General features: G+C 40.5%; 2 gene segments (V, D, J or C); one reads left to right on the top strand and one right to left on the bottom strand.

The window, feature by feature from the left end:
• Positions 1-2,907: 2,907 nt before the first annotated feature.
• Positions 2,908-6,755, bottom strand: LOC309490031 (immunoglobulin kappa variable 3-15-like). The segment is given in 3 exons: positions 6,665-6,755; positions 4,253-6,576; positions 2,908-4,063 (listed from the first exon to the last, which is right to left on the bottom strand).
• A 670-nt stretch (positions 6,756-7,425) lies between these two features.
• Positions 7,426-9,265, top strand: LOC309490003 (immunoglobulin lambda constant 7-like). The segment is given in 2 exons: positions 7,426-7,519; positions 8,949-9,265.
• Positions 9,266-13,615: the final 4,350 nt, after the last annotated feature.

The raw sequence follows: 13,615 nt of genomic DNA, 5'->3' as shown, positions 1-13,615 counted from the left end.
CGCAGTCCCCGTATGGGACCTTTGTACGGTTCTGGAAGCCATGAAAGGTGCACCATTCGAGACTTTACAGTCAATTGATTTGAAACATCTGTCTTTCAAGACTGTGTTTCTGCTGGCTCTCGCTTCAGTGAAGCGCATAGGGGACTTACACGCGCTCTCTGTGAGCGCGACGTGCATGGAGTTTGGGCCTAATGACTCGAAAGTTATACTCAAACCTAAGCACGGTTATGTTCCAAAGTCACTCAACACACCGTTTAGGGTGCAGGTTATCTCCCTGTCAGCCCTACCGGTCCCTGATGAGGAAAGAGACGCGGGCTTCCTTTGCCCAGTCAGGGCATTACGAGCTTACGTGTCTCGCTCGTCTGCTTTCAGACAGACGGAGCAGCTCTTTGTTTCATTTAGCGGGCGTTCTAAGGGACTAGCCACGTCGAAACAGAGCCTATCCAGATGGATAGTTGACGCTATAGCGCTGGCATACGCTTCCAAGGGCATGCAGTGCCCGTTGGGCGTCAGAGCGCACTCCACGAGAGGCATGGCCTCTTCGTGGGCCTGGTCGAGTGGGATTGCCTTGCAAGATATTTGTACGGCGGCAGGCTGGGCCTCCCCGTCTACATTTATAAGGTTTTATAACCTAGAGGTTCCCGCCCTGCAGGCCAGGCTGCTGTCGGTCTAAGTTAACCAGTATTATCTGACCTGATGCTATCAGCTCAGAATGCTGCGTCTACTGAGCACAGCTCGATGATCGACAGTGAAAAGCAGTAGCACAAAATGTGCCTGGGCAAACTGTGTAAGACCCATATTTTTCTCCATCAGTTCAGGCCGTACCCCGCCCTGTCTGTATGATGAAATTCGCGTCTAAGCGACGCTGCCATATATGGAAGAGTGCAGCTCCGCCCCTCCCTCTTCCCGGACTCCCTGTGAGTTCCCTGAGTGATTGTGCACTATATGTACCCCGGGCTCTCGCCCCTGGGTCATTGGTGTCAGATCTCAGCATGCAAGGCGTTTTGCTTTGGGTCCCCTAGCGTAAGATATCTTACGCAGTACGAGAGACCTCTCGTAAGAGAACGTACTCGGTTACTGACGTAACCTCGGTTCTCTCTAAAAGAGGGAACGAGTACTGCGTATCTTGCCGTGCATGCACACGCTCTGGTTGCTTCGATGATGAAAAACCAGATAATAGCTGCCTGCGAGCGGTATTTATAGGCCTAGACCACGCCCATTTCGGCGGGACGTGACGCAGCGGGCGCGAAGTGCCCTGATTGGGTCTGGCGTCACGCCAGGCCTCGCTCGATAGGCTGCTGCAGTTGCCGCAGAGCAGCCAATAGGCGCGCGAGCTGCCTCGCCTATGTCTGCGTGCTGCCGCAACGCGTTTTGCATTATTACAAAAATAAGGATAATTTTTGGCTTCAATATCTCGCGGAAAAAGGATTTTCCCCTAGCGTAAGATATCTTACGCAGTACTCGTTCCCTCTTCTAGAGAGAACCGAGGTTACGTTAGTAACCGAGTACGTTTTCCTTGTGTAATTTCCTGGAGCAATGTGAAAAAATGTCCACACAGTCTGGAGGTCTGTCAGGAGTGACAGTGTGTGAGGCCTGTACAGACCCCCACGCAAACCCCGCCCCCTATCCCACCCACAACAGGTGTTTCCGTTGGAAAACCCAGCAGCTCCTTTTCACTTCCCAAATATAAAAACACGACCGGTCAGTTCGCTGTCCGAACTTAAATGACCAGTGAAAGACGGGGTAGTGGCTCGCACAGACCACACCCCTAACACACCCCTCTCAAAGCTGAGAGGCCAATTTCGATTTAAGGACGTTAGAGTTTAAAAAGGAGCGCAAACTCGACGTGAAGAAATAGGCTACTTGTGATTTAGAAGGATTACTGAGGCTATGGAGGATTTTACTGTAGTTCCGCGATAAAAACATGCACACAGATCGTATGTAATATACTTTTCACTTGTCTGGAGGTCTGGAGGTTTATGACAAAATCAACAGAGAAGTCAGAGTGGTTAATTGATAACGACGAGCGATTCACAACGAATACAAAAGAGGATCCCGATTTGTTTTTTTTAAGCAAAGGGATTGGATTTTATTTTATACAGGAGTATGGAGAGATTTGAAAGATGATGGAAGTGAACCGGTTTTCATTGCGGAGTAGTCTGGAATTACGATGGGAACCAGATACTGCATCCTCGCGGATTATATAAAAAAATCACCCAGAGGATTACGTTTACATACTTTGCAGTGATTTTGAGATGGATATACCCGAATGTTTGTGGCCTATTTATGAGGCTGACCCGTGTGAATTCTTCCCATGGCCCCCCCTTCCCTACAAACACCCACCCCACTTTTGGACTGAGCCCTCCAACGTGGAAATTCCCCACGGTCCACATTTCAAGTTGTACTTTTCACAATCACATACAAAAAAGACATTAACCCTCTGGGGTCTAAGGTGTTTTTGGGGTCCTTGAGATGTTCTGACATGCCCTGACATTTGTGCTTTTTTCAGTTGCTTATAAACATATTAATGGCAAAAAAAATTACACTCTATTTAGCACAAACAGGGCTACCATAATATGTGAGCAACAAGAATGTACATGTTTGCATTTTTGAGAGAATAATGTTTATGCATGGTTATTGAAAAAACTAAAAACTAAAGTTTCTGAAATAAGGCCACAAAACACATACTAAATATGTGTCAATAAGACTTTCGACTAATTGATGTTGTCGCCTAGTTTTTTTTCTTCAAAATGATGTGAAAATCATCCTGCCTAATCATTCACATAACACAATACATTGATTTAAATTTTGCAAAGCACTTTCTGTTTGGAAAGGCTATATGCGCAAAGGGCGTCAACGATCCAATGACACCTTTATGCATATTTAGTGGTTCGCACCTGAGGAGACAATGGGGCCCGCATACTTAATGAGCCATTCATTCAGGTGTGTCACAAGAAAGAATACAAGAGCAACAGTTGGAAGCATCTCAATTTTTTTTTATTTTTCCACAAATTGTGCTTGCAAATTGGCCTATAATATCCAAGGAAAACATGTCTAGTAATTGTGCAGTTAATTCTAATACTGTATTTTCAGTTCTGGAATATTTATCCTCTCCCCAAATTTGTCACTAATAAAACACAATAAAAATTATTTAAAGAAAAGGCTTATATTTACCTTTTAATAGTTTGTTTACATCTACCTTGTAAATATATTTTTTTATTAAAAAGGTTACAATTACAACAACAATTCAAGTGTAATCTTTCTTTGTAAAAACTAAAGTATACATTTTATCATACATATTTCAAAGTTAAGGATTTGATTGATTATTTGATTACTTTATTTTTGACAAAACATACTATATTTAACATATGAGCAAAAATTAGCAAACAAAAGCTTATTTGAGGTGGCAGATATTTTACAGTAAAATTGTATAATCTATCCAAAACTAATCAACAAAATGTTGTCTTTCATATGTCTGTAACATAGGTCTTTCGTTTTTATTATAAGAAATATAAATGTTAATTTGCAGTTTAATACATTGCTTATACAAATACATTTTATTTCAACATATTTCAGTCGATTTTTACTCAGTATAGCAATACAGTTTGCTAAAAGCGAAACATTCATTCACACACAGAAGCGCCTGACTGTAACGTTGTTTTTATGAAATATTAGGGCGTATAAATGTTAATTTGTTGTTGGCCATTGTGGCCTTCATCATGGGCCCTTTTCTGATGATAAAAGGCTCTTTCACATTCTCCCTCTCTTATTAATGTAATCATTTCTCTTAATTCTCTTTAAGTATTTCTTATTGCAGCTTAAATGAACATACTTGGTTTTGTACTTCTTAAGTACTGCCTGTGTTGAGCACAAGGAGCTGTGGGCTTCTGCTATGGTGATTGTGGACCTCTGCAGACAGGCAGACAGGTTGCTCAGGTGGGTTTAGTGTGTCATGCAGGAAGCCACAGAAGCGGATAACAACAGCCTCCCTCACAGTACTATAGTATTTCCTGGCCTTGGCTTGCTGGACAACTCTGACATTTTGGGCATCAGCAGATTGAATCTAAAATGCATAAAGAACAAAGACATACAAATAGACAATTACTTGCTGTTAAAAAAATAATAATGACATGTTTTATTAGTGTATAAAGCATTGACCAATTGTAATATTACTTATTGTTATTTACTTGACATTACATATTGATGATGACTTTTGGAGTACATAATATACAGTAGCAATCTAGACCAATACCTGTTCCAGGTGCTGGACAAGCCCCTGGTAACCTCACAGGAAGTGAGCCAGTGCACGCAATAGGTGTCCTACCCATCGGGTCCCGCCAGTTCTGGTGGGCACCAGTGGTGTGTGCCCAAGAGCCTGGAAGCTGTTTACGAGGTTTGCCCTGTTCAGTGACTGGTGTGGTAGAATGTGTAGAGCCCACTGAGGAGGTCTTCTATTTTCTCAAACATCACGTTGGAACGGATGGCATCAGAAAAGGCCAGTTCTCATTTCTCATTTCTGTATGTTGACCCCACAGCAAAATTTATCCAATATAGCTGGTAGTTGATTGTGAAAACAGCCTCCTAACCTTAGTTTATTTCAGGGTCAACACTATAAGTCTGATAAGTAAATTGTGTCACATTGCTTTAGAATTTAAACAGTATCTGGAGACAAACATTAACCTAATGTTACAGAGCCATAGGAAAGCATGGAGCTCTCAATGTCAGCATCAGCAGGCCTATTATTTTACTGTATTTACACAGTTATTTTGAGGTAAACCAAAGCTTAACAAAATCTGAGAAATAACCAATACTGGCCCACGTCTGCTAAATAGTCTTTAAAAACTACCTACAAAAACACTAGTCTAGCTACAGGAGGAAAAACATTTCCACTTACTCACACATCCACTCGAAGTCAGAAAGTGGCCTGGCCTTCTTGCCGATGGCATGTACAGTCCTAAACAGTAGCTTCATCTTCTTGCTGGTCTGCTCTGACATTGCCATTAGCGCTGTCACAGAAGTTTTCAAGAGTAGAGGCTCCGACTGAGCCAGGGACACAGACACGCAGGTAATGTGACACTTGCTGTGTTCATGGTCACGAATGTTCTCAAGTTTCATCGTTTTATTTCCGATGACAAATGAGTTGCTTCTGTTTTTATCTTTAGCATTCTGGCGACACACAGAACAACTCATCACAACAGCGTCAGAATCATATTGTAGCCAGCCTCTTGAAACTCTGTTATCTCCAAACCTCCATTTCTCACAAAACTTTATTTTTTATGTAATTCGTCCCCCTTTTCATCTGTGGGTTTTTGTTTCAAAGGTTGGCTCACTCCTGGTGTCGCCACATATCAGCTAATAAGCGGCAGCGAGCTGCAGACCGGAAGTTAGCTGCAGTACTAGCTAGCAACAGACCGTCTCTCTAGCGCTCCAAGTCTAGCGACACTGTTTACCTTCCAGCCCCCGAGACAGAGCCGCGAGTAGCGCTTGTAGCGCTAGAGATGTTCTGTGTCTAGCTAACCTCGTCCTCAGATTAGTGACTGGCAAACACAACAACTCCGAGCCATCATGCCAGATGTTTTATAACCTTACAAAATGCAATTGTAAGAAACATTTTATTACATTACTATTTTGGTATGAACATTCACCCGCCATTGTGGCGGATAGCCTTTTGAGATTTACTCGCCAAACGGAAAATCTACCCGCATTTGGCACTTGCCGGTGTTAATTTTGGACCATGACCACACGTAATTATAGATTTATTTATTTTTCCATGTCACAATGCCGGTTCAGGGCTTCCACTGTACTCTGAGTAACATTACTTCCACTGAGTAATGTAAAAGACATGTGACCCTCGAGTGGGTGAAGTATGGAAGTGCAATTAAAGGATTGACTTTAATATAGTAATAATATAGATAATATTGTAGTGGAAAGTTTTACAGCCACAAGCACCACTCACATTTTCTCCACATTTTAGTCCAGTTTAGTAAGAGATGTTAGATTGTGTTATATTTTATATGTAGATATGTTTACTTACATCATAATACATAAATAAAGTCTGTGAAAGGTTTGATATTGTGTAGTTTGTGATCCTCCATCAGCAGCTGCAGTTTCTCTCAGCTGTATCAGTGCAGTCACTGTGACGTCTGACTGACAGAGGTTTTTGTACGACTCTTTATCACTGTGTGATCACAGGTTCAATGTTGAGGGCCTGTAAGACAGTGCTCAGACAGTCTCCTGTATCTTCAGCCTCCGTGTTGATGCCGTGTAAGATAACATGTGCACTCTGACAGTAATAATCTCCTGTATCTTCAGTCTGGACTCCACTGATGGTCAGAGTAAAATCACTGTCAGATCCACTGCCACTGAATCTAGATGGAGTTCCAGTATTACGGGTTGTTGCATAATATATGAGGAGTTTAGGAGCTTCTCCAGGTTTCTGTGAGTACCAGGCTAAACCTTGATTACCATTATGCACAGCCACATTACTGCTGGTTTTACAGTTTATTCTGACTTCTTCTCCTGGTTGAACTGCTGGTATTGATGGACTCTGAGTTACAGTGATCTGTCCTCTACACTCTGAAAGAAAACACAAACAAAAATGATTAATATATATTTCACATTTTAAGAGAACTAATAATCATTATAAAAGCTGTATTACACAAACCTTGAATAAACAGTGCAATGGTCCAGATGAAGATGTTGATTGTGTTCATTGCTGTAGTTTAGTCTTGTGTGATGATGAAGATTGTGTTCTGCTCTCAGTCATGAAGTGTTAAACTCACAGCACTATAAACACTCTCAGAGCACTGAAGCATGTGCTGACAATGCAAAGAAGTGGGCAGGATTTACAACAGCTTGTGCTGATAACAAACTAATATACACTAGAGTTACAGAATCATGACTTTATTTAGTATTTTTATTGTGACTCCTGAGACACTGAGGATGTGCAGATGAACGTCCATCTCTGTGTCCATATTCAGTCATGTGACCATCATCACTGCTACACTTCCACTAGATGAACCGCCATCACTAAAGTAAGATCATGAATCATGAGTCTGTTCAGAAAGTATCAGGACTGATTGTGAATCTCTAATCAGAGTTCATGGTGTCACTCCATCTATCATGAAGCCTCATGTGTGTCTGAAATCATCAAATGGAGAAGAAACAGGCTGTTAAAGATGGAGACATATTAGAGCTTGTTCACGTTTCATGATCTTGTGTGGAGATTCATAACCAGTCCAGATACTTTTAGAACAGACCTTGAATATGAAAACATGCGCGACTGTGTAGAACATGCAAAATACCTTTTATATTTTCATAGTTGACACTTTCTATTGACTTTGGCTCTAATATTCAATAAACTCATTATTTGAAGAGATTTTCACTGAAGATTGAAGTCTGAAGCTGCAGGTTTTTCTGTGAATCATGATGATTGATCTGCATATGAAGAACAGAAGCATCATTATGAGAAACTCCACAACATCATCCATGATCAAAGAGGTCAGAGGTCACCTCAGAGGTCACAGCTCATCAAATATATTTCTTTAAACAGTGTTATATCAGAAAGCATTTAGTCAAATCTGAATGAGTGAGTGTTGAGAAGAGCTGAGGATCTTCTAATATCAGTGTGTTGAAGTGTTGTTTCTCTCTCTCTGCTGGAGTGTGTGTTCACTCGAGTGGAATAGAGGTTTTTGTACGAGCGTTTCATTAGATTGTATCACTGTGGTACACATTCGGTGGAGGAACTAAACTGGTAATCAAATGTAAGTCTTTTTAATCACCTAATAAATTAGTAAATTTAAATATTATATTTTAAAAATACACAATTTTCATTTCAGAAAGTGTTTTACAGTTGAAAAAAGAACAACGTTTATTATTAATAATGATTATTAGATATTGTGGCGAAACTTTACTTAAAGCCTTTATGTATAATGCATTATAAAGGTATCAATAGCGTATGTTATAATGTCATATATGTTTTCATAAATAACTGTAACCAAAGTTAAATTTGAAAGTTATTTGCAAGTTAATTCCTTGTTACATCTATAATTTTTTTTGAGGTGTAACAATGAATAGATAATATTATAAAGTGTTATAATCGTGGTTACAATTATTGATGAGATCATACATGCATTATAATGTGTAAAATAATATATAATTAATGCATTAAAAATCTTTTTTATAATGCAATATGTATAAAAGGCTTTAATTAAAGTGTTACTGATATTTTTGTATAATTATTTAATCTAAAACAATTATATTATTATAAGAAAAGCATTATTCCTTTCAACAACATATATAGAAAAATTTTATAAAATTCTAAACATGTTTCCACACTGTGTCTCACTATGAGTTTAATCAGTTTATTACAGGTTTGTTTTACCTTCATTTATTTCTACACTGAGTTCATATTTAGTTCATCTTTTATTGTAGAAATCATACATGGAAAAAAGAGATTTGACATCAGAATGTAAATGTTGCTGCTTTCTGTAGTTCAGTCAATGATACTGAATCTCTTTTGCTCATGTTGTGCTTATAATTCAGTGTTTTGTTCATTCTGTGTGATTCAATTGTGTTTTAACTCTGTTTGAAATTGAGTTACATTTTCAGCTCAGGTGAATATCTCAAAATTTAAGATATTTATGTTCAGAGTGAATAATTGCTGGAATTAAAGCAGTCAGATCGGCCTGATAATAGATAATATGTGTTATAACTGCTGTTACACTTATTGATTAGATCATGCATGCATTTTAATGTATATAGCAGTGCATAATTAATGCATTAAAATACTTTTATAATGCAATATGTATGAAAGCTTTAAACAAAGTGTGTGTGTGTGTGTGTGTGTGCGTGTGTGTGTGCGTGTGTGTGTGTGTCTGTGTGTGTGTGTGTGTGTGTGTGTGTGTGTGTGTGTGTGTGTGTGAATGTGTTGTGTTTGTCTCCTGCAGCTGGTCCCACAGTGAAGCCCTCAGTGTCTCTGCTGCCGCCCTCTTCTCTGCAGATCTCTGGAGACTCAGCCGCACTGCTCTGCCTGCTCAGCTCTTACTCTCCACAGGGGGCGCTGGTGAGCTGGACACTGGACGGGTCAGAGGTCACCGAGGGGGTTCTGACCAGCGCAGAGAGCCAGCAGGACGGCCGCTACAGCCGCAGTAGCGTCCTGACCCTCAGCAAAGCACGCTGGGAAGAGGGAGAGCTGTACGTCTGCAGAGTAACACATGATGGAGCTCCTCATGAGGTCTCGTTCCACAAGAGCTCTGAGTGCTGATGTTTCTCTCCTGAAGATGAGCCGTATCTGAGTGTCCTGTGTCAGGCAGGATTCACATGAGTCTAGTGCTGCAGCTGTAGTGATTTACAACTCAATACTGAAAGAGTGTGTGTGTGTGTGTGTGTGTGTGTGTGTGTGTGTGTGTGTGTGTGTGTGTGTGTGTGTGTGTGTGTGTGTGTGTGTGTGTGTGATCTTTCAATCTGCTGTGTTTGCTGCAACATTCAATAAAGCTTCTCAACAAGTTCACTTTGTGTCTGACAACATCATTCAACTAACAGATGAAGATGCAGGTGCTTTTCAGAAGGTTGATGTAGCAGTAAATGTCAAATAAAGCTCTTGGGGTTTGAACATGGTCTCTGGAGACAGAGCTGCTCTATTCTGAGAGGATCACAATCACTCCACCCTGACAATGCAAATGGGGTTTCAGTCTCACTCTTTGATTGGTTACATGATCTGGACTGGAACACTTTCACTTCTGCAAAAGAAGGTGATGGTATTTAAAATATACAAATATAATAAAAATCATTTAAAAACATGATCACAAATCATCCGTTGTGACAGTAATTGTGTAAGAATGTAAAAGTTTCTGTGTCTCAAATGGAAAGCATCACGTCCAGACAGCAGAAGTGACTGAATGCAGTCTGTTCAGTTTGATTGACAGGATCATATATTACACCTAAAACATGATGATCATATTGAAACACTGACTCATTCTCTTCATAAACACAAGAGTGATGTTGATTGTAATGATATAGTGTTATTAGTGTTTGAAAATACAATCATAAATCATTATTCAAACCTGAACTAAACACTGCCAGAGTCAAGAGGAAGATGATGCTGAAAGTCATGTTTGTTGGTTGATGAAGAAGAGCTCTTGATCATGTCATGTTCAGTTCATAGAGCTATAAACACATGCAGAGTGAAGCATGTGCTGATCATATAAAACACCCTCTGAATGCAAAAGCTGCTGTAGACTGTGAGCTCACGACGAGACCGAAGAGAGATCAGGACGAGATACAGACTCACCTCAGACTCATCAGAGTCAAACAGCTTTACTGACAGGGTTAAAAGAACGGCTTTAAATGGCCGAAGCACAGTAACATTAAATATACTGACACACATTTACACACAAATACACACAGTCAAAAATATATATATATATATATTGAGTTCAGTCATGAAACTCTAGATCAGTGGTTCCTGGTCCTAGAGTATCGCCTACAGTCACTATGTTTACATGCACAACTTTTGTTTCAATTGGACTGAATTCATTGCCATCTGAATGTAATGTTTACATGAATGCTAAACATGCAATCGGGTTAATGCGGTTCATATGTCACAAGCTTAGAATAGATTTTTTTACATACGCACACGAATATACAGAGTTTCTCACTGTTTGCGCATAATAACTATTCTCCTACATTGGCTACATTTACATGCAACCAAATAATCCATTACGTGAAATAGCGTAATGACGTATAACGTGCTGAACAAGCTGTTCTTCCTGTTGAATAAAGTCTCCTATAAATGAGTGTCCCGTCGTTCTAAAACTCTCCTTTCACTGCATCTGTGCCACCAGTCCTTGTTTCAGACTCATCCACAGACGACTGGTTTTAGGCATTTTTACTGCGTGATAAATATAAGCAGCGGCCCAACGGTTCATATGCTCATTGTCTCCAAATAATGGAGTTGAGGGTCTACAGGACCAGGGTTGGATCTAGATGGCACAGGATGATCAGTCCTTTACATGCATTCTGTAAGCAATCACATCATTACCAAATGACACAAGCTGATTGGCTTCTGATGATCCTGTAACCAATGAGATTCCTTGCTCAACGTTTAAATAGTCTGGTTCAGTGTTTGCTGTAGGATAGTTCCTCTGAAATTCAACATCTTAAGGCTGTCCACACACTTTTATTTGCAGATTTTTGGCAGATCAAGGCTTCGTGGAACTTCGTCAAACAGTTGAAGCAAATGTGCCGTATTGTGTCGAGGCTTCGAATCAATCCGACCCCCGTCTCCACGATGACCCCCAGTGGTCAGAACAGTGTAAATGCAACAAAAATCCGTGTCAAACATGCATAAAAACACCTTTTACAAATCTATTGCAAATGTTTTATTGAAAGTAAAATATTTCAAATGCAATTATCTAATCATCTAGTAAGATTATCTATATGTTCTTTTATCGATGGTCAGGCATCAACACTGACATGATTTCTGACTAAAAAGACTGTACCGTTGATGCAGTATGATCTGAAACCACATGTAAAGACCGTAGCCTCTGGCTAACTCGTATTGCTTGTGTGTATAAATTTTTTCTATGCTGTATCAATAAAGCTCTTATATTTCATCAACATCTCCCACACAAATGTCTATTTTCATTCCCTAATATGTTCATTCATGTCCTTAGTTAGGCTATACTGTAGCCTATGAAATAAGTTACATGAATAGCCTATACAATATTACTATATATGGAGCATATATCGGAATCAGAACCATTCACACTTCTGCTGATACCCCCCCCGTCCACACCCATCCCAAGGTATGATTCCGGCTGTGTCCGTCACCTGCAAACGGAACTTCCCAGGCTGTGAACTGTCAAAAACTGCCGGTGATTAGAGATGTCATCAGGCATCCACAGGGATGAACATTTGGCTTTTCATAAAAAAAAGTGTCACACTAACTGGAAAACTGTAGAGTTAAATTGCTGGAGGAAGGCTTTAGAAAACATGAAAGAGCACTGTTCCTCAGAGGCTCACATGTGTGATATGAAGAGGTGGAACTCATTCAAGAAAAAATTACTGGAGAGAGCATTTGAAGTGGGTGACCTTGAGTCGCAAGCTGCAAAAGACAAAGAGAGGGAGAGGAACAGAGAAGTGTTGTCTCGTCTGATTGTCATTACTCTTTTCCTGGCAAGACAGGGCATGTCTTTCAGGGGAGATGATGAGACTCCATCGAGCCAAAATCAATTTCTTAGAGTTAGTGGAGTTGTTCAGCAAGTATGACAGTGTAACTAAATTACACCTTGATGCCGTAAAAGAGAAGCAGGGAACCCCAAAAAGACCTCTTGTCTCGCTCCTCTCGAACACAACCCAGAATGACTTAATCAAAGCTTTGGCCATATCAGTAAAACATGTCTTCAGAGAAGAAATTCAAGAGAGCAGAATCTTTCCGATACTTCTGGATGAAACGACAGATGTGTCTCACACTGAACAGGTTTCGTTTGTTGTGAGATATGTACACAACATGAAAATAAAGGAGCGATTCATTCAGGTGTGCAATGTGCATTCAACAAGCGGAGATGCTCTTGAAAGTCTTGTGATGGCTCTACTAGAAGAAAATGACCTGAAAATAGAAAACATCCGGGGTCAAGGTTATGATGGGGCTGTGAACATGAGTGGGAACTATACGGCAAAATCCAAAGGCTGTGTGTGTGCGATGTCAGGCACACTGCCTTAATCAGGTATTGGTAGTAAGTGTGAAGTTTCAATCTAGTTGAAAAAAACACACTTATATGGCCAACTCATCAAAACGGCACTCTGCATTTATTGAAATGCAGAAGAGGAAGCACCCGATCAGCGTCCACTGGAGCTGAAGAATCCTGAAGAAAAAGAGCTGTCAGATACTCGGTGGGCCTGTAGAGAGAGTGCACTTAAAACTCTGGTGAAGGTCCTCACAAGATCCCCCAGACTCCTCAGCTGGTGATGCAATGATCCTTCTAAAAAGCATAAATTTTGAGTTCTTCTTGTGTTTGGAGATGACCTGTCCAATCTTCTAGGTGACTGCAGTTGCATCTGATGCATTGTAGCAGAAAGACATGGACCTGGCTGCAGCATACAGCATTGTTGATGGAGTTTTAAAGAGGCTTGCCTACAGCAGAACAGAAGAAGAGTTTGAGAACATTTATAAACAGGCTACAGAGAAGTCTGCATCAGTGGGCCTGGATCCTCCATCTGAGGTCCCTGGTCAAGCTAGGAGGAGGAAAGTGCCAGAGAAGTTCAAGTTTGTGCCACATCAGCTACGACTGACCATGCTTTCCCAACTTTGCTGGAGTACTACTCTGTTAAAGTGTATTACGTTTTTGTGGACACAATGATACAAGAGCTTCACAGACGCTTTAAAGGAGGAGATAATTCCAAATGGGAAAACCTGCATGCCTTCCATTGCCTGGCAGTCCTAGAGAACTGGAAAACAGCTAGCATCCCAACAGCAGCACTCCAGGCGGTGAAGAAACTGCCAGTTCTATAACATTGAAGATGAAGACAAATTGCAGACAGAATTGAAGGTCTTCCATACATCATACTCATGCCCACCACCAGTCAATGTGTCATCTATTCTTTCAGTGGTCAA

This window comes from Leuciscus leuciscus (genome assembly GCF_965113295.1).
Source record: "Leuciscus leuciscus genome assembly, chromosome: 25".
In the NCBI taxonomy this organism is placed as follows: domain Eukaryota; kingdom Metazoa; phylum Chordata; class Actinopteri; order Cypriniformes; family Leuciscidae; genus Leuciscus; species Leuciscus leuciscus.
This window is presented reverse-complemented; position numbering and strand designations above follow the sequence as displayed.